The sequence below is a fragment of the Culex pipiens genome, chromosome 3 (assembly GCF_016801865.2).
Source record: "Culex pipiens pallens isolate TS chromosome 3, TS_CPP_V2, whole genome shotgun sequence".
Lineage (NCBI taxonomy): Eukaryota > Metazoa > Arthropoda > Insecta > Diptera > Culicidae > Culex > Culex pipiens.
Window position 1 is genome coordinate 63,355,075 of NC_068939.1, and position 26,911 is coordinate 63,381,985.

Sequence of the window (26,911 nt, forward strand, 5' to 3'; positions counted from 1 at the left end):
CGAGACTCCCGGGAAATTTTAAACATATAAACATCGAAGCAAAAGTATATAAACTAATCAGAAAAACAACTTGTTGTACTGCCCACCATTGAAAAAACGGCCAATATCCACTTTTGAAAAAAGCGAGATATTAGCACGAGGTTGTAGAGGATGTTCCAACGCATCTTCTGAACCTTGAATTTCACAGAAATAATGTTTAGATTTGGTTGCCGATGCGAAAAACCAAACGGCTAATATGCCACTCTTATGGGAAATTGCCTTGACGGAGATTATGTGACAAACGTTTTTGATTTGGCATAATAGCCGAATTTTCAATTAAGGGCAGAATAACTATTATTGAGAGAAGCCAAACAAAATGTGGACCCCAAAATTTACCTTAAAAATATTAAGCAGTTGCACCCAGAATTTAAATGAAATGTTCTATTTTCAAATATTATTTTTTTAAAGTTATTTCTAAAGGGACAAAGCTTTTCAAGTTAAGCTCGATTTCCATATCATCCCTCGAGCAAATCAATCCTCATAATCTATTTTTTGTGAATATTTGGGTTTTCCTGATATCTGAAATATTTTTTCAATGAATAATTACAGTTGCCCTTAAAAATTCCAAAAAAAAAAAACAGTTTGATTTGTTGTTTTTAGTCGCTGTTTATTATATTGCCAAATACCCGATACTGGGAAATTATATATAAGCTGGATAAGCTGTATTAGTTATTTTTTTTTTTTACAAAAATCTAATAACAAGTTTGTGCAAATTTCGAAAAATCACCTAGTGCGCATTAAGATTTGTAAATATTTTAAACTACAATTTCGAGCCTTAAAATGCTCAAGAAACGATTTTTTATTTGCAGATTCAGAAAAAAAATCAAAAGGTTTTATATAGTTCGTCAAAATAATGATGTTACTTAAACTTTTAAGTTTTATGTAATTAGTATGAATTAATTGTAATTGAATTCATTTTAAAAAAAAATCTCGAGAATCGTCACCCTCGTCAAAATAAACACACTGCATGTACAATTTTTGCAAACACAAAAAAAAAGTTGCAACCGACGGGATTCAAACCCAGCACCAACAGTAAGGACTGGCGCCTTAGCCCAATCGGCCGTCAGACCGATGAGAAGCTTCAAGGATAAACGCATATATGAGCTTGACATTTCGGTCAAGTAGGTTTCCCATACTGATGGGCTACATGTTTCTAGTGTAAAATCACATAAAATTGCATAAAATAATGCAATATTTATTTTACACCCAGGCCTTTTACACGCAGCGAGATTACTTCTTTTTTAGCTGTCACAGACCCCCAAAATTCGATTTCAATCCTGAGATATTCCGTAAAACCCGAAAAAACTCCGTACATTTTTGTTACTTTTCATATGAAAGAAGTTACAGCTCGACTACCGCAAACATTTTCAATTATGATTCGGTAATCCGGCAACCAAATTCAACCAAACTTCGGGGCAATGCTATCACAGCAAAAAATCATTTGTTAAAATCGCATGCAAAAGCATGGACATCACCTTCAACAAAATAAACACTTAATATTACACACTGCAATTTTTGCAAAAACAAAAAAAAAAGTTGCAACCGACGGGATTCAAACCCAGCACCAATAGTAAAGACTGGCGCCTAAACCCACTCGGCCATTAGACCGATGAAATGCTATATGGTAAACGCATATAAGAGCTTGACATTTCTGTCAAGTAGGTTTCCCATACTGACTTCAAGGTGTAAAATTACATAAAATTGCATAAAATAAAGCAATATTTATTTTACACCCAGGCCTTTTACACGCAGCTGGATTACTACTTTTTTAGCTGTGCAGAATGGTCAACCAAACAAAACGTGTTTGTTATTGTTTACATCGCGTGCTCTCGTTTTTTGTTTATTCAAGGTAAAACATTAAAATGCGTTTTTCTTGGAACGTCAACAAGGGACGTACGACAAGATAGCGCTGGCTTTTTGTTTTTTTTTATTCAGATATTTCTTTATCTCGAAGTCGTTTTCTAGTACCAATAAGTGACCAGAAACAAACTTATTGGAAATTTTACGTGCTTTCTGGAAAAATACACTGAAAGAAAAAAAACTGAATTTCTATGAGTTTTTTAAGTAAAAATTTATTCGTGAACCCTTGATGTTTTTTGTTGGTATTTTTTTTGGATGCAGCATTAGATGTTTTTAAATGCCTTACCAAAATGAAGGTTGGGGCAAATCATTTTAATATATACAAAAACCATTTATTAAATTTGCTTTCCAAAGAGCTCGTAAGGTAAATTGTTTTAAAACATGATCCTGGAAATCGACTTTCCATACCATTTTAAATAAAATTCTTCATGTTGAACATTTTCATAAACCTGTTTAGTTTAGTTTATGGCCATGTTGTGATTCTCTGACAAAAAAAATAGGGATTTATGTAAAGTATCGGAAATTTACCCGAAAAAGCTTTCAAAAGTAATAAATAAAATTTCGTGTTTTTTTTCTTAATTGGCAGGGTTATTTTTTAAAGTGTAACAATGTTCAACAAAGTAGAGCAGACAATTACAAAAATTTTGTTGTGTAAACATTAGTGTGGTTCATGGCCCCTTGGAAATGCAAAAATGTCAGCTAGACCGTTGCATTGTTGATAAAATCATTGTTCTATGTCTACAGAAGCTCTCCTGAAATTTTCAGCCAATTTGGTTCAGGATTCATTGAAGCTCTTTAGCATTTAAGTTTGTATGCGATTTTCATAGAGAATCTTCACCTTTTTACATTTTCTGACCGCAAAAATCATCTACTGAACCAAAATGTCTGAAACCTTAGATATATATCAAAAATAATATGGGGAACAATTTTCTAGAACACCCCAAGTTGATCTAAGCTGAACTGACTTAGTTATAAGTGGATTAAGTGAAGGTGTCGATGTTGTATTTTCCAAAGGGCCTCTTTCGCCAAATTTTCACCTGATGGCTCACTTTGATCGATGGCAAATCGTTTGACAACTTGTTTGTTGTTGATGTCAGAAAAAATTTGAATGAGGTTTTCAACGTCTGTGGAACTATTTAATTAGCTTTCCTCCGTCTTTTTCAGGTTCCAGCTGAATATGAGTTCTTGGCCACCATTGTGCAACACTTGGACTAGACCGTGAAACACGACATATTCAAGGATATTTGTTTAGCAGCTTAATTGGGCCTTCTGTTTAGTGAGGAGCGTGGTGTGTATCGTCACAAGCTGAACCGATGATCGCGCTCCGGCGATGTACGGGCCGCTAGAGGCCGCTTCCACGCTTCCGTTTCCACCCACTGGGTGGGGGAAAAGCGGGGGGCCGGCGATCTACGCCACCGGAGCAGTATTTTTCTGCATTATTTTGTGCCGGATGTTCTTAGGGACGGCCAGCAGGCGTTACTGACTTTGCATATTCCCTCCTTGTCAAATCGACAGACCAATCTTCTGCTGACCCGGGAATGTCGAAATGGGTGCCCCTTTACGATGGTGGTCAGCCGACTGAGAATTTTAATCCTTAACGGCTATGAGCCAACGCGGACAGGTCAGACGTGGGCAAATGGCGGGACGGGACTCATACTGGTTAGGCTGACCAATCCGGGCGCACGTACGCTAACAGAATCGCAGGACTACATCCTTATCACTGCTTCGCTCTGGTCAGCTCAGAACAATTAGAACAATACGCGAACTCGAGTACGGATGATCGTAGGAGGTAGCGATGGGAGACCATCACGACCACTGATAAGGGATAACATCGCGATCATCATCTTGGCCATGAACGGTCTTCGGGCTACGATCGAGGGAGTTGATGTCGAGGTAGGGACAATTGTACGACTCGTCTGCTCATGGTACTTGGGATCTTGATGACCCACATACCTTCACATCACACATCTTAAATCTAGTCAATCTCTGCCATGCAGAGCATCAAGGACCAAGCAGCGCGTACGGAAGGAAATGTTTCTAAGTTATGTGAACATAAAACTGCCATCTGACAAGAAGCCTTTTGGCTTCATGGTGAAAGGCGCGGTCCACGTTGTAGTGCAGGTAGCCAATAGACTTCACATGGAAGTGCGGGACCAGGCGATTCTGTAAGCGTTCGTGCGCCCGGATTGGTCAGCCTAACCAGTATGAGTCCCGTCCCGCCATTTGTCCACGTCTTATAATGACCTCTCCGTCGTTGGCGCTTCTCCGGCTCATAGCCGTTAAGGATTAAAATTCTCAGTCGGCTGACCACCATCGTAAAGGAGCACACATTTCGACATTCCCGGGTCAGCAGAAGATTGGTCTGTCGATTTGACAAGGAGGGAATATGCAAAGTCAGTAACGCCTGCTGGCCGTCCCTAAGAACATCCGGCACAAAATAATGTAGAAAAATACTGCTCCGGTGGCGTAGATCGCCGGCCCCCCGCTTTTCCCCCACCCAGTGGGTGGAAACGGAAGCGTGGAAGCGGCCTCTAGCGGCCCGTACATCGCCGGAGCGCGATCATCGGATCAGCTTGTGACGATACACACCACGCTCCTCACTAAACAGAAGGCCCAATTAAGCTGCTAAACAAATATCCTTGAATATGTCGTGTTTCACGGTCTAGTCCAAGTGTTGCACAATGGTGGCCAAGAACTCATATTCAGCTGGAACCTGAAAAAGACGGAGGAAAGCTAATTAAATAGTTCCACAGACGTTGAAAACCTCATCAAATTTTTTCTGACATCAACAACAAACAAGTTGTCAAACGATTTGCCATCGATCAAAGTGAGCCATCAGGTGAAAATTTGGCGAAAGAGGCCCTTTGGAAAATACAACATCGACACCTTCACTTAATCCACTTATAACTAAGTCAGTTCAGCTTAGATCAACTTGGGGTGTTCTAGAAAATTGTTCCCCATATTATTTTTGATATATATCTAAGGTTTCAGACATTTTGGTTCAGTAGATGATTTTTGCGGTCAGAAAATGTAAAAAGGTGAAGATTCTCTATGAAAATCGCATACAAACTTAAATGCTAAAGAGCTTCAATGAATCCTGAACCAAATTGGCTGAAAATTTCAGGAGAGCTTCTGTAGACATAGAACAATGATTTTATCAACAATGCAACGGTCTAGCTGACATTTTTGCATTTCCAAGGGGCCATGAACCACACTAGTAAACATACGGGGGTAATTCTCTACCAACTCACACGAAATCGGGAAAAGTTGCCCCGACCCCTCTTCGATTTGCGTGAAACTTTGTCCTAAGGGGTAACTTTTGTCCCTGATCACGAATCCGAGGTCCGTTTTTTGATATCTCGTGACGGAGGGGCGGTACGACCCCTTCCATTTTTGAACATGCGAAAAAAGAGGTGTTTTTCAATAATTTGCAGCCTGAAACGGTGATGAGATAGAAATTTGGTGTCAAAGGGACTTTTATGTAAAATTAGACGCCCGATTTGATGGCGTACTCAGAATTCCGAAAAAACGTATTTTTCATCGAAAAAAACACTAAAAAAGTTTTAAAAATTCTCCCATTTTTCGTTACTCGACTGTAAAAAATTTTGGAACATGTCATTTTATGGGAAATTTAATGTACTTTTCGAATCTACATTGTCCCAGAAGGGTCATTTTTTCATTTAGAACAAAATTTTTAATTTTAAAATTTCGTGTTTTTTCTAACTTTGCAGGGTTATTTTTTAGAGTGTAACAATATTCTACAAAATTATAGAGCAGACAATTACAAAAATTTTGATATACAGACATAAGGGGTTTACTTGTAAACATCACGAGTTATCGCGATTTTACGAAAAAAAGTTTTGAAAAAGTTACTTTTTGCGTTTCTCTTTGTTTCGTCGTCCGTGTCTGTCGCGGGTGACCATGAATGGCCATGATCGATGACGACCAACTTTTTCAAAACTTTTTTTCGTAAAATCGCGATAACTCGTGATGTTTAAAAGCAAACCCCATATGTCTATATATTAAAATTTTTGTAATTGTCTGCTCTACAACTTTGTGGAACATTGTTACACTCTAAAAAATAACCCTGCAAAGTTAGAAAAAACACGAAATTTTAAAATGAAAAATTTTGTTCTAAATGAAAAAATGACCCTTCTGGGACAATGTAGATTCGAAAAGTACATTAAATTTCCCATAAAATGACATGTTCCAAAATGTTTTACAGTCGAGTAACGGAAAATGGGAGAATTTTTAAAACTTTTTTAGTGTTTTTTTCGATGAAAAATAGGTTTATTCGGAATTCTGAGTACGCCATCAAATCGGGCGTCTAATTTTACACAAAAGTCCCTTTGACACCAAATTTCTATCTAATCACCGTTTCAGGCTGCAAATTATTGAAAAACACCTCTTTTTTCACATGTTCAAAAATGGAAGGGGTCGTACCGCCCCTCCGTCACGAGATATCAAAAAACGGACCTCGGATTCGTGATCAGGGACAAAAGTTACCCCTTAGGACAAAGTTTCACGCAAATCGAAGAGGGGTCGGGGCAACTGCTGTGTGAGTTGGCGGAGAATTACCCAAGGGGTTTGCTTATAAACATCACGAGTTATCGCGATTCTACGAAAAAAAAGTTTTGAAAATGTTGGTCGCCGTTGATCATGGCCGTTCATGGTCAACCGCGACAGACACGGACGACGAAACAAAGTGAAACGCAAAAAGTAACTTTTTCAAAACATTTTTTTTCGTAAAATCGCGATAACTCGTGATGTTTTAAGCAGAACTCTTATGTAATTGTCTGCTCTACAACTTTGTAGAACATTGTTACACTCTAAAATATAACCCTGCAAAGTTAGAAAAAACACGAAATTTTAAAATGAAAAATGTTGTTCTAAATGAAAAAAATGGACCACGGATTCGTGATCAGGGACAAAAGTTACCCCTTAGGATAAAGTGTCACAAAACTCGAAGAGGGGTCGGGGCAACTTTTCCCGATTTCGTGTGAGTTGGTAGAGAATTACCCAAAACACAGTTATGTTAATAAACGATTTTGATTCAAGTTCAGACATTTGTCAGCGAAAAACTTTCTGCTCGAACAAATTATGAAAAAAATCTTTCCATCAATGCAAGTCTTCCAGAAAATCAGTAATCGTTGTATACTACATTCTTGAGAAATTCCCTACAGTGGTGTCGGAGTGGGTTTAGTCGGATTTTTAAAGGATCTGTTGCCGAAGTGGACAAAACATTCAAAATAGGTAACCACCTTGTATGTCTTAGGCCTTTGGTTTGGTAGTTAAAAACTCAGATGAAAACATTTTGATAAATATCGAACCCGGTCTGGAAAAAAATACTCCAGTTCGTATCATGCTCACCACGAAAAATTTAACACGATATCCAAACTATAAATCGGTGCAGAATAACAACCTTCCACAGCCGAAAACACTACCCCGAAAAACCAAAACAACAACACCTCCGTACATTATCTGGAAACCGGGTGTACGACAACAACTCGCCGTGTCGGTTCCTAGAACTTGTTTCCATTCTAGAAAAAAAAACACCCAAATCTGAACAGCCGTCTCTTTGGGTGAGGGCGTGGGGGAGGTTCCGTTCTCGGATTAAGCCGCAGGCAGTTTTTCCGGTCCAACGTCCTGCTTCTTGTCTGTTATCTACGGGCCAGGCGGGGGTATTCCGAGGAAAAGCAACAAGATACGGTTGATTGCCACGGGGGTGGGGCTCGTACGGAGATCTAGCGAGGATTTCAAGTTCGACCGTAAAATGCTCAAGTTATGCTCTCCCAAGTGCGGCTGAGCCTCCCTTTAGTGCCACGTGCGGAACACGTCGTGATGAAGATGCTTCTGCTGCTGCAAGGAAGAAGAAGAAGCTGAAGGCCCTCGGTGGATGCAGATGAAAGTTCTCTCGCTGAACACGAACACGAACGGAGGATGAGCAAATTGCATTATGTTCCTGCTGGTCCAACACGCGCCAGCCAGCCAGAGAAGCATGCTTTGTGTGTCCCCGTGGTGTGACTAGAATTTGAGCATTCTTTTGTCTTTTTTGCGTCATTTCGCGCTAGGAGGGTGAGGGGCGCTACTTTTGTGTTTCCTTATATTGTGTACATTATACACGGAGAAAATGACTTCCCAAAATCGTAAACAAGCGTTCATGTATATTAGAACTACGAACAAAGTCTTTCAAAGTACGTTTTTAAATAACCTGCCATGGAATTTAAACACAAACTCATGAACACTTGTTCACAATTTTGGTAACTCATTTTTCTCCGTGTATATATTGTTTTGAATGGTTCCATGAAATCATTCATACACACGAAAAAAAAATGTTTCAGTGTTATGTTAAATCATCATTATTAAGAAACCCAGGGCTGTGGAGTCAGTGTCGAAGTCGGCTGAGTCGGGTCTTTTTGGGGACCTGGAGTCGGAGTCGGAGTCGACTAAATTTTATGAGTTGGAGTCGGAGTCGGAGCCGGAGTCGAAAATTTCTGATAAACCCTGAGTCGGAGTCGGAGTTGAAATTATCGAAAATTCAACACAAGTAATTAACTATTGTATTGTTCATTGTTTGCTTGAATGAAGGTTCATTAATTAAACTTGTTAATATTTAAGTCTTTTTTCAATATTCAATTTATTCTTAAATCTTGATAAATAATAAAAAATACCTGCAAAATAAACGTTCACTATTCATACCTAACTAAAATGATAACTATTAAAAAACAACAATTTGAATTTATTTTTTTTAAATACTTTTCAAAAATTTCAGAATGACTCTTTCATCAATGTATCAACAATAATATCAATCTATCTCTTGGAACTCAACATGCGTATTTTATAAACATATATAAAAAAAATGTGTCGTGTTGAAAATACTTGACTCCGACAAAAAAATCCAAAATAAGTTGAAATTGTCAATGAATATATTAGATATATCGAATACCTTAATGTTTGCTATTTCTCTACAAAAATCCGATACTGTTCCATAAGCAAACTTTTTGTTACCATGGCAAAATATCGATGGACAAATTTCAAGATTATTTTTGAAAAGTTCATTGATATAATTTTTAATTATTTTTCAAATTTGATTAGATTTTTTTTTATTATTTATATGTTATACACAGTAAATAAAATCATAGTAATATTACATCTGGGAAGGGGCACATCTTTTATGTCAGAAAAAATAGTAGTTTTCCTTTGAGAATGTGGTTCTCTGGTGTAATGTCACTTTTTCAATCTAAATTGACTAAAAATAACATCAAAAAGTGGTGATATTCAACCTTCCAACTTTACACAGTTTTTCTGAGATATCAATTTATAAACATTTTGTTCTGAATTTCTTTATTATTTATTGGAAACCTTTTAATAACAGTTTGTGAAACTTTTCAAATGATGTGTTTTTTTGTGACATTTACTTATCAAAATGTGCAAAATAAGATAAAAAACTTTGTAGAAGGTAAATATAAATCTTATCTTTCAAAATCATTTTACGAAACCTTGGCTTTAGTTCAACTAGTTTGGAATGGAAGTTTCTTTTTGATTTTTTATTATTAAACCAAAAAAAAAAAAATTGTGACGATGTTTTCAAAACTCTGAGTTAAAACACACGAATTTCACTCCTACGTTTAAATGCATTTTCAACAGAAAAACTTTTTTTTCTTTACATTATACTCATGAGAATATGACATTTGAAGCTTGAAACAGTCATTTGTAGTACATTTTAGATTTTAAATCATGTTTTGTATCCATGTTCCTGGTTCATTTTTGATTATGGGAATATCATATTTATTAATAAAAATCCAATAATAACCTTAACAATCCCAAATCTGCAAAAAAAAACTGTTGTATCAGCTGACACTTGTACACACCAATTATGTAACTATCGTTTAATTCATGTTGAAACATATTTTATCTTGGTTTTTCATCTAAACTCAGTTAAAACATTATTTTAAAAATGTTTAGTGCTTTGCAACTTTCTACAAAGTTTTTTCTTGTCTTATTTTGCACATTTTAGTGAATAAATGACACATAAAACACATGATTTGACAAGTTTCCAGAATTGTTATTTAAAAGCTTCCAATAAAAAAAATAAAGGAATTTAGAATAAAAAAAACTAAAAAAATAGATATCTCAAAATTTTACGATGAATCATTTCGCTCTTAAAAGCATTGGAATACTGAGAAAATTTCCTATAAGACACATTTGAAAATAGCGATGACTATTTTTTCCTGCAAAGTTTGTTCTAGAAAACACGCCGTGTATTGCGTTTCATAAATGTTTAACCACTTTTCTGGTTTAATAACACTTTTTCAGTCTAAATTGATGTAAAATTACAACATTAAAGAGGTAAGATTCAACCTTCCAAAATTACACCTTCCAAATTTACACTATTTTTTACTGTGTAAATAAAAAAAACAGTAAAAAATAGTGTAAATTTGGAAGGTGTAATTTCAGAAGGTTTAATATTACATCTTTTATGATTTACATCTTTTATATTACCTCAAATTAGACTGAAAAAGTGGCATTACAACAAAAACGTGGTAAATTTACACATTTTTAGAGATTAAACCACATTTTTTTTTGATATAAAAGTTTTTTTTACCGTGAATGATTCCATACCAATATGTTTGTATTTCTTTCGTATTTTCCATTTCGTAAAAAAAACTTTACCCATTTTTTTAAATTAACTTTTATTCACAAAAACTCATGTACCCAAAATACGTATTTGTTTTTTATTTTCGTGATTTTTTCATAAATTCGCAACTTATGAGTTAAAGAGAAGCATGTTCAAAAATTCTGCCGCCGAGTTATGATTTAATATTAAAATTTATTAATTTTAAATTCTCACCAGAAAATGGGATCTAATGGGTCCCCGAGCAAAAATTTACAACCAAAAAATTCACTGAAAGTAATGATAAACTGCCTTACCCAAAGCGTTCTCAGTCTCAAATGGTAGTCGCAGATGTCCCCTACAAGCTGCAGGTCGAACCTAATTGATATCTAGATGGAACAGTTTTCCATTTTAATTTGAAAATTTTGCTATTTTTTTTCACGAAAATGCCAATAACTCCCTTTATATTTAACCAATTGAGGTTCTTCTCACTGCATTTTGTTGCATTTTCAAGCCCTTTCAGATGCATTTTGAACTTTGAAATTAAATTGAATTTTGCCGAAGTTATAGCCTTTTTAAGATTTTTGACGTTTTTGAGCCTTCAAACTTTGTGTCCCAATTCGCCCCACATCCCGTTGACCTAGAGTGCTCATATTTTGGCCGGATGCTAGTAAGTACAAACAACCCCTGAAAATTTCAGGCAGATGGGTGAGGTCCAAACGACGTCCCATACAAAGAGGTATGCCCTGTTCGTGGACTCGCTGTTAATAAAAATATGGTTTTGAAAAAAAAATTCCATACATATTTTTTTACCTAATTTTTTATGTAAAATTGAATTTTCAAAATACATATTTGCAGTTTTTCGACCAAGGGACCAAAAATCCCAAAATTCATATTTTTTTGAAATTTTAGGAATTAATTGATAAATTTTATAGCACAAAAAACCGTTAGTTATAGAACAGTATATCATTAAGAGGGATCAAGTTATTAATTCCATTCAAGGACCGTGGTGTAGGGGTAAGCGTGGTTGCCTCTCACCCAGTCGGCTTGGGTTCGATCCCAGACGGTCCCGGTGGCATTTTTCGAGAGGAGATTTGTCTGACCACGCCTTCCGTCGGATGGGGAAGTAAATGTTGGCCCCGGTCTAACCTAAAGGGTTAGATCGTTAGTTCAGTCCAGGTGTAGGAGTCGTCTCCCTGGGTCCTGCCTCGGTGGAGTCGCTGGTAGGAAGTTGGACTCACAATCCAAAAGTCGTCAGTTCGAATCCCGGGGTGGATGGAAGCTTAGGTGTAAAAAAGAGGTTTGCAATTGCCTCAACAATCAAGCCTTCGGACACTTACTACAGGCAATGCTGTAGAGCGAATAATTTTATTTGATTTCAAGTTTTTAAAACTGGTTTTAATTTTAGTTCTTTTCAAATAACTAAACCCTTGCTGTTCAAAAATGTAAACCTCACTGATCTAGGGATATCCATCACACAGCCAACGCTCGGGACAAGTGAAAACATACCGAAAGCACGCGCGTCGTAGTCAAACTATTTACAAGCAAAAAGGGGCACAAAAGTGGCGCCATCACACGGATCGAAGTGAAAGCAATTAATCGTTGTTTACCCCCTTGTTTCTACCACCCTATAAATACATCACCATCCCACCTCCACCTGGCTATAGCTGATTGACCTGCACCAAGCCAGCAAGCGAGCAGAATTGATGTGAGTTTGATGAACCTGTGTGGGGCGGTATCGATTTTCCGTTAAAAGCGCAATTAATAATACATGGCGGAACACGTGTCAGGGCGACAGTTAGTACGTTGTATGACATCTAGGTTTCATGTATGACGGTGGAAAGGAAGTCAATCCTTAAGATTTTTGTTAAAGAGTACAAAAATAATTAAAAAGAAACAATTTCAATTCTGGTTCAAGTGAAATAAATGATGCGTGTTTTAAATAAATGAAGATGATCAAAATTGCACTTGACTAACAATAGTTGTTAATCGCTTTGTGTGTAACTTGATTATCAATGAGTTCATTCTTTTCACAATAACCTCATAGAAAATATCGCACAACAAGTCGCTCTCGATTGTTCACAATTCACCAGCAAAATTCCATTCCGGTCCAGCTTTCAGTAAATACCTGGCTTCCATTTTCCATTCAACTGGCGCTCAAGCTCCCAGCAGCTGACGTAGCGCCGTCCCGTCCCCTGGTGAGTTCCATTCATCCTTGCATGCTGCAAAAGTACACCGGAGAAGCTTCCGGGAAGCTGCACAAGCCCGGCATAATTCCGCGAATTATGACAGCATTCTTGATGCTCGTTATACCATTCCGTTGTGCAGCAGACCGTCCGCGCAAACCCCGGCAGACCCGATCTGGTGCTGGTGAATGTTTCTGTAAAGGCATTCAGCAGCATTTCCTGGTGAGAGGAGGTGGAGGGAAAACCAGCAACAGAACAGGAGTAGAGCACACTGGAAGCCAGGTTCACTGTTGCCCATGGGAAAACCCCACAACGTATTGAAGTAGGGATTAGGTGGTTTGGCCGAAAAGGTTATTTCAGTGAAAGCGAATTTGGAGTGAAAGTTGAGAAAACAAATGAAAAATGTCATGTTCCAAAATTCATTTCTTTGAGTAATATTATAGACAACAGGGGTTATAAAACACATTTTGGGTTTAAGGTTGAAAGTGAAAACACTCAAATAATAAATGATCTAGATAAGAATTTTCACAACACTTTTATTTCCATCATTTAAAAAAAATATTTTAAAATTAAAATTAAAAAACGTTTCTTAATCCACCATTAGGTGGGTGGTGCCTTCCTCACATTTACAAAGTAATAATGAAAATAAGTTCATGAAAAAATATATACCTGATACAGACTTTTCCAGAAAACATGCAGACTCTCATTTGAAGCAATATGGCAACCGGGCGTTTCGTATCTGGCGCGACTCTCGCACGTAAACAAAAAAACCCGGCCTTTTGAGGTTATGCAAAAAATCACTCTTTTTTGTATCTACAAAAATCTTTTTCTTGGCATAACTTTTTAAATACTTTACTAAACAAAATAAAATTTAATAGGGTCTTAGGGGACCCCAAAACGAACAGAATAAGGCGGATCCGGCCAAAATCGGTTCAGTCAGTTCTGAGATAATCGTGTGGAAAAAAAATCGTGTCTACACACATCCCCACAGACATTTGTTCAGAATTTGATTCTGAGTCGATAGGTATACGTGAAGGTATATCTAGGAGGTGTATTTAAGAAGTTCATTTTTCGAGTGATTCTATAGCCTTGTCTCAGTGAGGTGAGGAAGGCAAAAAGCTGACTAAAATTAAAGATTGTTTCAGACTTCTACTTAAATTATCATGAAGGTGGTTCAGCTAAACTAAAAATACTGTTTAATGCTCAAAATAAACAGAAGTGTTAACTTGATTCTTTCATTTGAAAATATATTTCCTTAAAAAAAAATCAAATCTAAATTTAAATTTACTTTTGAACAATAGATGTTCTTGGAAGACCATTTGAAAGAAATCACGGGACAAATACAATGTTTTTCAAAAAACATTCATATTTTGATAAAATTAGAAGTCTGAATGAAATGAATGCTAAATGCATTTTCCAGCGTAAATAATAATAATTTGTATGATTGGGCTCGCTTAAAAACATGTTGAACTTTTTTTTTGAGTTTATTTTTAGAAAAAAAGAATTTTGTCAGATCTTAGATATTTTGAAAACTAATTATTGAATAATATCATGATTGGTAAAATAGCACTTTATGCAATATGTTGCAAAAAGATTTTTGTTCAGAAGCGTACCAAAAAAAATGTTGAAAATAGTAGTTTATGCAACAAGTAGCAAAAAGAGGATTTTTTCAGCACGAGTCGTACATTAATCTAACGAGGTTCACCGAGTTGGATAAATACGAAGAGTGCTGAAAAAATCAAGTTTTGCAACGAGTTCCATACAACATTTTTTGCAATTCCAAAAAACACACACTGAGTGAAATTTTAAGTCAAATTTTCATGTATTTTGTCAATAAATCGTTTAAATCAAAAAAATGTTGAAAAGTGTTACTTTTCGAAACAAGTGCTGAAAAGTTCAACTTTTCAGCACCCATTTGAGTGCTGAAAAGTAGAACTTTTCAGCATTTATTTTGAAAAGTGTTGCTATTCGATTCTGTTATTTTTGGTACAGAAAAGTAGGCTATTTCGTCGTTCAAGAATGACAGGAAAAGTAAGTAGTTTCACGACAGAATTGCAAAAATATTATTTTTTGCAATTTCGCTGTAAAACTGTCAACTTTTACTGTATTTCTGGAGAAACGAAACGGCTTACTTTTCCCTACTAAAAATAACAGAATGGAAAATTAATACCTTTCAATGCCAGTGCTGAAAATTAGAACTTTTCAACACTTGTATCGAAAAGTAACATTTTTCAATATTTTTTTGGTTTTGAACGGTAAATTTACTAAACACATTAATGTTTGACATAAAATTCAATTCCAGAAGTGTTTTTTTTTTTGAATTGCAAAAAATGTTGTAAGCAACTCGTTGCAAAACTTGATTTCTTTCAGCATTCGTCGTATTCATCCAACTCGGTAAACTTCGTTGGATAAATGTACGACTCAAGCTGGAAAAATCTTCTTTTAGCAACTTGCTGCATAAACTACTATTTCTAAACAAGTGTTGAAAAGTTCAACTTTACAGCATCCATTTCAAGGCTGATGGGTTGAACTTTTCAACATTTATTTTGAAAAGTGTTTCTATTCGATTCCGTTATTTTTAGTAGAATAAAGAAGGCAGTTTCGTGGTTTGAAAATGACAGGAAAAATGAATAGTTTTACGACGGAATTCCAAAAAAGAGCAGGTAGAGCAAGTAGGAATGTTGAACTTTTCAGCATTTGTATTTAAAAGTGACATTTTTCAATATATTTTTTTGTTTTGAACGATGAATTTACTTAACACATCGATGTTTGACATAAAATAACATGCAAACTAGATTTTTTCAGCACTCGATAAACCTCGTTGGATAAATGTACGACTTGTGCTGAAAAATCTGTTGTTCACAACTTGTTGCATTAACTACTTTGAAAACACTTTTTTCATTGAAATGTTGTAATTTGTAATTGTTTTAAACTTTTTTATTTTTTTCATTCTGGGAATATGGGAATGGGTGCATCTTTCACGTCAGAAAAAAATGTTTTAATCAGCACTATTCCAGTGCTTAGTAACTTTTTCAGTATAAATTGTGTTAAAATTACACCATAAAAGGTGTAATATTACACCTTAAAATTTGCACAATATTTTACTGTGCTGTGACATTGTGTTTATTCATTTTCAAACTCCACCTGCTTTACCCTTTTATCAATTCATTCTTTTGTAAAACATTCGACTTAGTTGAAATCAGATGGTGGTTTGAAATTTTTTTTAATATTTTTAAAAGTTGAACATCACTCAATGCATTATTTTTGAATTTGATTTTTTTTTATGGAATTGTCCAATGAATTGAATAAAATCTACGCTGTTTTTTTTAAAGAATTTTATCAGATCTTCACATATTGTATTAAGACTCGTACCAGAGTCACCTTCCTGTTCAAATTATAATTTTATCCAGTCATGTGCAGTTCTACGTTGACTAGTAGGGCAAACGAGTTATTTTAACCTTCCTCGTGCTCATAAAATATGAGGCATGAAGTTGATTCCCCAAGGAAGGTCCCTTTCTCTGTGTAATACTGAAAAGATTTTCCCAGTAAGTGCTGCAAAGCTCTCTCCTGCCTTCTGTACAGTCAAACCAAGTATGAAAAGGTGAGGTTTGATCAGCCTCAAAAAGATAAATTTTTTGATGGGTTGAGCAATTCCATGTTCAAACAAGTATACTTCATAATTTGTATAGTTTTTGAAGTGAAATAAACTGTGAAATTATTTTAAAAATTGTTTGAAAGATTATTACAAAAGAATGTCAAGTTAAGTGGAATTCATAAAAAAATGATGATTAATCCTCATTCATTGGATATCTCTTTAAAAAACGTATCTGTCTCTGTCTCTTTAGGTATCATGCCCCGTTCAACCAGGAAGGTTAAACTATTCAGCGTCGTCGTGTCATCTTCCCCAGGTTGGCGTTGTTGATTCGTTACGAGGAATAATGGGAGTGTATGTGCTTTATTCATCCGCCATATATTTTCATCATCATCGCAGGGTTGCTTTTTGGGGAGCGGGACAAGAAGTTGGGCATAGTGTGAAAGTGAAAACATGTACTGGGGAGTAGCGCAAAAGAACAAGCAAAAGGTAGGTGCTTTCTTCTCATTTTAGGAAGCTCCACGTGTGTGTGCTGCTGAGTTGTGTGTTGGGAGGCGTGCTGGGTTAAAAGCCAGTAGTTGGGAAAGCACGTGGGGGCAATATTTAGGAAAACCCGTGAGCATTTCTGGGTGGAAATGAATAATGCACGGAAAACAATAATGTTATGAAAATACCAAGAAATAAGCTTATATGACAGTATACAGCACTAAAACACAACAAATGTAATAAAATTCCATGGTTTTTTATATTCCTTTAATACCTGAGCAATTCTCTACGAAATCGGTATTTTTTGTTCAATTTTAATTTTTGTACTTTTTAATCCGACTGAAACTTTTTTGGTGCCTTCGGTATGCCCAAGGAAGCCATTTTGCATCATTAGTTTGTCCATATAATTTTCCATACAAATTTCGCAGCTGTCCATACAAAAATGATGTATCAAAATTCAAAAATCTGTATCTTTTGAAGGAATTTTTTGTTCGATTTGGTGTTTTCGGCAAAGTTGTAGGTATGGATACGGACTACACTGGAAAAAATGATACACGGTAAAAAAAATTTGGTGAATTTTTTATTTAACTTTTTATCACTAAAATTTGATTTGCAAAAAAACACTGTTTTTAATTTTTTTTTATTTTTTGATATGTTTTAGAGGACATAAAATGCCAACTTTTCAGAAATTTCCAGGTTGTGCAAAAAATAATTGACCGAGTTATGAATTTTTTAATCAATACTGATTTTTTCAAAAAATCGAAATTCTGATCGCAAAATTTTTTCAACTTCATTTTTCGAAGTAAAATCAAATTTGCAATCAAAAAGTACTTCAGTAAATAATTGATAAAGTGCACCGTTTTCAAATTAAATCCATATTTAGGTGACTTTTTTGAAAATAGTCGCAGTTTTTCATTTTTTAAAATTAGTACACATGTTTGCACACTTTTGGAAAAAAATATTTTTGAAAAGTTTCTCTCTATTCTCTATATTTGCTTCTTCGGACTTTGTTTCTCTATATTTTGCTTCTTCAGACTTTGTTGATACGACCTTTAGTTGCTGAGATATTGCGTTGCAAAGGTTTAAAAACAGGAAAATTGATGTTTTCTAAGTCTCACCCAAACAGCCCACCATTTTTTAATGTCGATATCTCAGCAACTAATGGTTCGATTTTCAATGTTAATATATGAAACATTTGTGAAATTTTCCGATCTTTTCGAAAACATTATTTTCAAAATTTTCAAATCAAAACTAACATTTTAAAAGGGTGTAATATTGAATGTTTGGCCCTTTTGAAATGTTAGTCTTGAACCGAAGGCACCAAAAAAGTTTCAGTCGGATTAAAAAATACAAAAAAAAAATCGAATGACTGAAATCCTAGAGAACTGCTCACCTTTATTTTTTTTTTAAATTAAAAATATTTCAAAAATTTCATAATTTGGTGCTAACCAAGAAATATTAAAAAATCATCTATTTTTATACCTTTTCAAAAGATTTTTTTTTAATTTTGATCCAGAAAGAAAAAACAGTTCAGGATGGTTTCAATTTCAGTTGTTTCCGAGATATCTTCAGTTGAAAATTGCAGGGAATTTGGTAACACTTGGAAAATTAATATTAGAAATTCATTTTCATAGATTTGAATTCTATGTGAGGCTGTGTCTCAAAAACGAATTGCCCGATTGTCAAAGCTCCAGCTTTTAGAACATTTTTTTCAGAGGTGCTTTTCTTTCAAGAATTATTTTTAAAACTCAAAACTCTAATCAACAATAATTTTTGCCTAAAAAAAGCTATTATTTGAAAACGGTACACATTATCAAAAAATTGTAAAATACTCTTCGATTGTTTTTTTTGTCCTGGGCTGCGATTAAAAAATACATGTTGATTTTTATAATTAAAAACCGTGCTTTTGGAATTCAACTTTTAAAATGTGGTCTTTTTTTCTTAAAAAAAAAAACTTAAAGTCATCAAAAGTTTCAAATATTAAATTCGATTTTCTGCCACGTATCTATTTTTCCTGAAAAAAAAAACAAATCAAAACCTACAACTTGGTGGAAGTCACCAAATCGATCAGAAAATTCCATCTCAATATTGAGAAGTTCATACATTTACATACCCATTTTGAGTGTTTTTGGAAACTGCATGAACAAAGTTTAAACCAAATCAAAGAGTGAAAATTTAAAAATCACGAAAAAAATTGCGGAATCGTTATTTGCAAAATATGGCATAAATTTTAATGTTTTTTTTTCTTTCTTTTTCAGGTTCCTGATATCTGCTTGAATGTTTTGGTAGGTAAAGTTTATGTTTAAAATCGTGTATCAAGGTCTGCCTTTTTTAAATTCAACCAAAGGATATACATATTAGCTGTTAGAATAAGATGCAATATTTGCTTTAAATCCCCACTTTACTTGTACTTGTTTATACACCATATTCTGTTTTTAAGTCACATTTTTTGAAACGATTCTCGATTTACGCTACTTTTTTAAGTCATGACTTAAAAAAAGAATGTCCATGACTTAAATCGAAAATATGACTTAAATTAAGAATCTTTCGGAATTCGTAATTTTTCGGAGAGTTTTCAAAATGTATCAATTGTATGTTATTTAGTTATGATATTGAAACATATAAGCATAGTTTTGGAACATTTGGGATGTTCTAGTCCATCCGAAACTTCCGGAAATTTTGAGCAAGAGGTTTAACAAAGAAACAAGTCGAAACTTTAAGATATTGACTACGGATCCTACCCAGACTTCTTTAGTCAGTGTGGTAGGCTACAGTGCATTGTTGTAAGAACTTATTGAGATGAGCTGGGTCATACAAGGACTCCCTGGAGTTAAGATCTGTGGGTCAACTGACGTAAAACGCAAGAGGTCGACGTTTTTGACCATGGGAAATACCCGCAGAGCTTCAGTGAGTATGATAGACTTCTTTGCTGTTATGTTCCGTTCGAGAAAGTCCTTGTTACAGCCGTAGACCCTTGTGTTATAACTCACCGAAGCAGTCTGGGAAGGATCCGTTGCAAAATCTTGAAGTTCGACTTGATTCTTTGATAAGCCTGTTGCACAACATTTCCGGAAGTTCCGGATGGACTAGAACATCCTAGGTGTTCCAAAACCGTGATAAAATGTTTTAATAACATTTCTTAATAAAATACAATTTCTCCGAAATTTCTTAATAAAATACAATTTCTCCGAAATTTCTTAATAAAATACAAATTCTCCGAAAAATTACGAAATCCCAAATATTCTTAATTTAAGTCATATTCTCAATTTAAGTCATGGACATTCTTTTTTAAACGATTCTCGATTTAAACACCCCCATTTCGATGTGTAAATCTAGAATATGGTGTATTTAACTTTATCTTGGCATTTCTGATACTTTCTTGGCAATTTTCAGATGAATTTTCAATATTAAAATTTGATTTCCTCACTTAAACAAAAATGTTTTTTAAGTAAAAATGTCCTAAATAAAAAAAACTGAAATATGGCTAGGATAAACAGATGTTATGCTGATATCAATTTCCATATTTCTCCATTAAGTTTGATAAATATTCGAAATGGCTCAGTTTTTCATTCACAAAAACAAAATAAAAAACTTTTTCTTTCCATTAGCACCATAACCTGAAGGGTAGCAAAAAGGTGCAAATCCCCCTTAAGCTGGCAGCTGCTTAAACTTTGGCACATTATTGGAGTTACTTACCGGCAGTCACTTTTAAATGTCAAACTTTTTGGATATGACGAGGAGAAAAAAAACAGCTGACCAAGTTTCTCGTTCACCATTGATGTGACCTAATTTTTTGCTGCTGCTGCTGCTGCTGCTTAAAACAGCGGAAAAAGTTGATCTCTCTGTCTGAATGGATAATTTCCCCTTTTCGCTGTTGATGGCGCCGGAGCTGTTGCAGTCAGTGGCTTTTTTTCTCGGAAAAGTGTGAAAAACTGTGCAGTATACTGTCCAGTTCGATCTGGCTTGGCGCTTTCATTCGGAAAATGTTGTCTGGTTGCTTTAGGGGAGGGTGGTAAAAAGTTAGCATTTTATATATCATTATATTTTGAATATTCCATCGAAAATTGGCCAGCTTCCCCTAGATTACTTTCATCTCAAAGCCGACGGAGACAGTTATCCGGACGGCTGGAAGAAAAACAGAAACACAGTGTTTAGCGGCAAAAGTCACGGCCCATTTTTTTTCCTCTCCGGTAAGATACGGGAATTATTATTCATGAATTCATCCCCGGCTATGACACGGTAATTTATAGCTTTGTTTTTTTCTAGCCAACCGATTGTGAGTGAACAATGCGACATTTTGACCCCAATTCACCAGCTGCCAGACAGCTGAGGAGTTGCGTCACCATGCGTCTCCTTCAAATCTGGTGACGTGAGCTGTCAAAAACAAGAAGTCTATTCCTTGGCGAAGTAGTAACACCATCCTAATTGCTTGTTTGCGTGTGTGCGTTGAAGTGTGCTCGATTAATGATTCACCGACACAGACCCCGAACGGGGAAGGTGAAGTATTTTTCCCAAAAGCTCGAGCAAGAAGGCTCTTTTGACAATTATAAATGGTTGGGACCAGTTGCGTGACTTGAACTGGTATAGATGAAAAGGCCTGCCGAAGGTGTATCACGCACCATGACTAGTACCTACCGCATTTTCGAAAGGATTTCATGTTTCAACGAGTTTGTGAAGCTTGAAGTGCGTGAATGTGACAAAATATTGGGTTGAGTTATGTGTTGAAGATGTTGCGTAGTTTTGACTATATTTTTTTGTAAACTACCTTCAGAGGGGGTGAGGTTTGGTTAGGGGTACGATTGGGTCATTTTGGATTGTTTTAAGGTTAGTTCAATTACTTAGATTCTTTAGAATAATATCTAATTCTGTTCTTCTTTTCTTATTCCTAATCTAATCTAACACAAATGCAAACGGAAAGTCTTGTGATTAGATTACGCCCCAAGCACTTTTCTTGTCAATATTTATAATTGCAGTACATCCCGAGCATGAGTAAATAACAAGGGAAATGCGTAATAATACCTTTCTCTGGTATCAATACCAAATTTTGGTATTCCTGGACCCTTTAAAATTTGTCTTAAGGATTATGCAAGAGCAAAATGTGGTATCATACCAATTTAAGGTATTGTTTTGATATTGCAAAATTGCAGAATTTGTCAATGGTCGAACACCACATTTTGGTATTATTTTGGTATAAAAGTGTTTTACCAAATTCCTCTGAAACTATGGGAAAATTTTGACCAATTTTGACAAAATAAATAATTTTGCGCTAAAATGATATCTCAAAACGAATGCTTTTATTGAAAACCGAAAATTTCAAACTTGATTTTAAACATTTTTGATATACCCCCTACAGAAATGACTTGAAATTGTGGAAAATTTTCTAAGTCAGGATGGCACATTTTGGTATTATTTTGGTATTAAGGTGTTTTATCAATTTCCTCTGAAACTATGGGAAAATTTTGACCAATTTTGACAAAATAATTAATTTTGCGCTAAAATGATGTCTCAAAGCGAATGCTTTCATTCAAAACCGGAAATTTCAAACTTGATTTTAAACATTTTTGATATACCCCCTACAGAAATGACTTGACATTGTGGAAAAATTTCTAAGTCAGGATGCCACATTTTGGTATTATTTTGGTATTGAAAGGTTTCATCAATTTTCTCTGAAACTATGGATTTTTTTTTAATTTTTGACGAGATAATTAATTTTGCGCTAAAATGACTTGAAACCCAAAAATGTTAAAGCTGATTTAATTTTTTTTTTGTGATATACCCACTAATATTTTTTTTCAAAAACGTTGAAATTTTTCTAAGTTGGGATAACCAAATACTTTGAAAAACGAGTCAATCAACAGATTATTGAATTTTGATGAATTTCAATCCAGTTTCATTTTAATAATACTTATTTTTCAATCTTGTTATTTTTCAGAAGCTTCAAGAACTTCAAGTACAGCCGTTCATCAATGACAAATGCATTCGGTGTGGTGAAGAATATCACTAAAAACAACATGGAATTATCAGGTGAGTAGATTTGGTTGTTGCATAAGGATCATTTACGTTTTTTTCACTAACTGCAACTGCTGCACTAAAAATGGTATGAAAGTAGCAAATTTTGGTATTACTTGTGCAAATACCAGCGACCAAAATGTGCTCTTGGTTGCCCAGTAATAGATGGTAAAATACCATGAAATCAAACCAATATCATGTTTGTGGAAGACCACAGGAATACCAAAATCTGATTTTCCAAGGGCGCGGGAATACCTAAAATTAAAACCATGACAATACCAAGTTTTGATATTCAAGCAATGTTCAAAAATCCAGAAGACCTCAACTTGGTATTGAAATGATTTTATTTTGTGGTATTATTTTACCTTTGGAATAACATGGTATGGTATTGTTGTGCCCTTCCACATACAAGCTTTTGGTATGATTTCATGGTATTTTACCATCTATTACTGGGCAACCAAGGGCACATTTTGGTCGCTGTTATTTGCCCAAGTAATACCAAAATTTGGTATTCCCGTGTTATTAACCCCTGCTCGGGTATCCGAGAATACTCGAAAATGTTAAACAAAAATCAAAGTGACCAGCCTTACTGCTCTTACTCAGCTAAGCGAGGTCTTCTCGGACATGCAACAGATCAGCAACAGCTCCTAGTTTTTCTTAATCCACAAAAGGAATCGATATCTTTACCATGACCTTTTCACCTACACTCACGAGTTCATACAAAACTAGCCGATAAGACTTTGACGGAATCAGCTGTAAAATTTTTAATTTAAGACAATGTCATCATTGTTAAACATTTTCCCAAAGTTTGGAAAAAATCAATGATTCTGAAAATTTCCTAATTCAATAATTTGGTTGATAATGTGGGAATTGGTTAAAAAAAAAAACCACAAATTTTCAACGACCGCAACAAGACCAAAATCTGCTATTCGATCTTTGCCAGACAATATCAGAATAATCCCAAAAATTGGTATGATGCCAAATTTTGTTATTCAATTTCAGTCCAGACTCGATTATGGTAAGGCCTCAGAAAAAAATCACTTCGGATAATCGAATTAGGAATTTTTCTTTTCGTTGCCTTATTTTTGATGGTTGAGGATTAGTATGACCCTTAACCTACTCTAAAGTGATTTAAAATTTAAAAATCCAAGATGGCGGCTAAAATGGCGGTGATGAAATATTGGAAAAATGCATTTTGTATTTTAATGGGTAATCTACTCTTCAAATTTGGCTAAAAAGGGTTCGCAGTAGTAATAGAGCAGTTCTTTGCGAAATCGATCTTTTTCTTCAATTTTTTTTTATCCGGCTGAAACTTTAGAGGTGCTTTCAGTATGCAAAAAAAAAAACTTTTTGCATCATTAGTTTGTCCATATAATTTTCCATACAAATTTGGCAGCTGTCCATACAAAAATGATGCATGAAAATTAAAAAAATTGTATCTTTTGAAAGAATTTTTTGATCGGCTTGATGTCTTCGGCAAAGTTGTAGGTATTGTTGAGGACTGAACTGAAAAAAAAAATATACACGGTTTAAAACAGTTTGGTGATTTTTAATATAACTTTTTGTCACTAAAACTTGATTTGCAAAAAAAAAAAAACACTATTTTTATTTTTTTTTATATGTTTTAGAGGACATCAAATGCCAACTTTTCAGAAATTTCCAGGTTGTGCAAAAAATCTTTGACCGAGTTATGATTTTTTTAATCAATACTGGTTTAAAAAAAAAATCGAAATATTGCTCGTAAAAATTTGTCAACTTCATTTTTCGATATGAAATCAAATTTGCAATCAAAAAGTACTTAAGTGAAATTTTCATAAAGTGCACCGTTTTCAAGTTAAATCCATTTTTATGTGACTTTTTTGAAAATGGCCGCAGTTTTTCATTTTTAAAATAAGTGCACATGCTTGCCCACTTTTTAAAAAAATAGTTTTGAAAAGCTGAGAAAATTCTCTATATTTTGTTTTTTTTTTTTTTGAACTTTGTTGATACCTTTAATTGCTGAGATATTGTCATGCAAAGGTTTAAAAACAGCAAAATTGATGTTTTCTAAGTCTCACCCAAACAACCCACCATTTTCTAACGCCGATATTCCAGCAACTAATGGTCCAATTTACAAAGTTAAAATATAAAACATTCCTGCAATTTTCCGATCTTGTCGAACACAATATTTTCAAAATTTACAAATCAAGACGAAAATTTCAAAAGGGCCAAACATTCAATATTGATTTGAAAAAAATATTATTTTTGCAAAGATAAGAAAATTTCACATATGTTTCATATTTTTACATTGAAAATCGGACCATTAGTTGCTGAGATATCGACGTGAAAAAATGGTGGGTTGTTTGGGTAAGACTTAGAAAACATCAATTTTCCTGTTTTTAAATGGCAATATCTCAGCAACTAAAGGTCGTATCAACAATGTTCGAAAAAGCAAAATATAGAGAATTTTCTCAGCTTTTCAAAAATATTTTTTTCGAAGGTGGACAAACATGTCCACTAATTTAAAAAAATGAATAACTGCGACTATTTTCAAAAAAATACCTAAATATGGCTATAACATGAAAACGGTGCACTTTATCAAAATTTCCCTGAAGTGCTTTTTGATTTCAAATTTGATATTACATCGAAAATGAAGTTGAAAAATTTTTGCGACCAATATTCCGATTTTTTGAAAGCATCTGTATTGATTCATAAATTTATAACTCGGTCAAAGTTTTTTTTATACAACCTAGACATTTCTGAAGAGTTGGCATATGATGTCCTCTAAAACATATTAAAAATAGCGTTTTTTGCAAATCAAATTTGAGTGACAAAAAAAAATCACCAAATTATTTATTTTTTTAGGGTGTATCATTTTTTTCAGTAGTTTATACCATAAAACTTTGCCGAAGACATCAAATCAATCATAAAATACCTTCAATTTTTGACTTTTGAATTTTCTTACATCATTTTTGTATGGACAGCTGCCAAATTTGCATGGAAAATTATATGGACAAACTAATGATGCAAATGGCCGAAGACACCAAAAAAGTTTCAGCCTGATTAAAAAATACAAAAAAAGTCGAACGACCGAAATCTGAGAGAATTGCTCAATGCTGTTTTTCAAAGGTATTTTTCCCTAGTTATTTACCCCTGCTCAGAAAAAGCTTTTCAGCTCATACTTCGAAAGAACTCTAAACTCTTCCTATATTGAGAAAAGCAAAACCACACCGATTCATACCCCAAACAGTAGTACCACCTGCACTCGGGCATCAACAGTCCCTAAATTATTCAGAGCTTGCTGAAATACGGGCCCCGGCAAGGATATCAAATGGCAACCGGAGCCCTCAGCCTGTCTGCAGCGTGCGCTTATGAAGACTGATGGACTGACAGCATGCACAGCAAATGGACTTATCCAGTCATGACGCGGCTCACTTTTTAGCAGAGTTTGCCGTGAATCTCTGAAAGTGAATGTTGCATTTTGGATGATGAGTTCAAGAATGTTACTTGATTTGACGTTATGATTTGAGGATTTATCAACTTCTTCAAAATTAAAATGAATTTATTTCATAAATTTGTTAATTCTTTGTTGGGTACCCTCGTGCTGGACATTGGCCACAGCCACGAACGTCCTGAAGTACCGCATCATCCACTGCAGCCAGATTTCATAAATCATGCAGATCAATCTCTGTACAATTTGTCGGACCGAGATTAACGTGTGTTTTGGTCGGATCACGTGGAACGTTGTTGGTTGTTCTACACTAAATTTGAAGCAGAGATGTAATCCAACAAGGTTTTTTTAGTAAAATTATTACAATTTGACCAGGTTGTCAAATATTTAAACGAACATTCTGAATTATCGATTTCATGATGAAATAAAAAAACGACAGAAATTTTTCACCACCGCACAGTGATCGGAAACGCAAATTTAGCAGGAATAATTTATTTCCGCTTCAGGGATGCATTTTCGAGCTTCGGTGTCTAAGAAGCATTTGTTAAAAATGAAATTCTACATCTTTTGGTCAAAACGATATTAGGGTGGTCCAACAATTTCTAATATTTTCAAAAACTATCTTCGCTTCTAGATGAGATAGAGGTATACTTTCTTGGACAGTATTGTAGTACTAGCCATTTCAAACAACTTTG

General features: G+C 34.7%; 1 protein-coding gene across 9 annotated transcripts in view; it reads left to right on the top strand.

Annotated features, from left to right (window-relative positions):
• The window catches only part of LOC120424315 (glutamate-gated chloride channel), a 365,994-nt gene that overhangs the window by 62,305 nt on the left and 276,778 nt on the right, over positions 1–26,911 (top strand). For all 9 annotated transcript variants that reach the window (XM_052711128.1, XM_052711125.1, XM_052711127.1 and 6 more), the window contains one exon: positions 19,036–19,062. The gene's annotated coding sequence lies outside the window, so the exon portion shown is untranslated. The remainder of the gene's footprint in view (positions 1–19,035; positions 19,063–26,911) is intronic.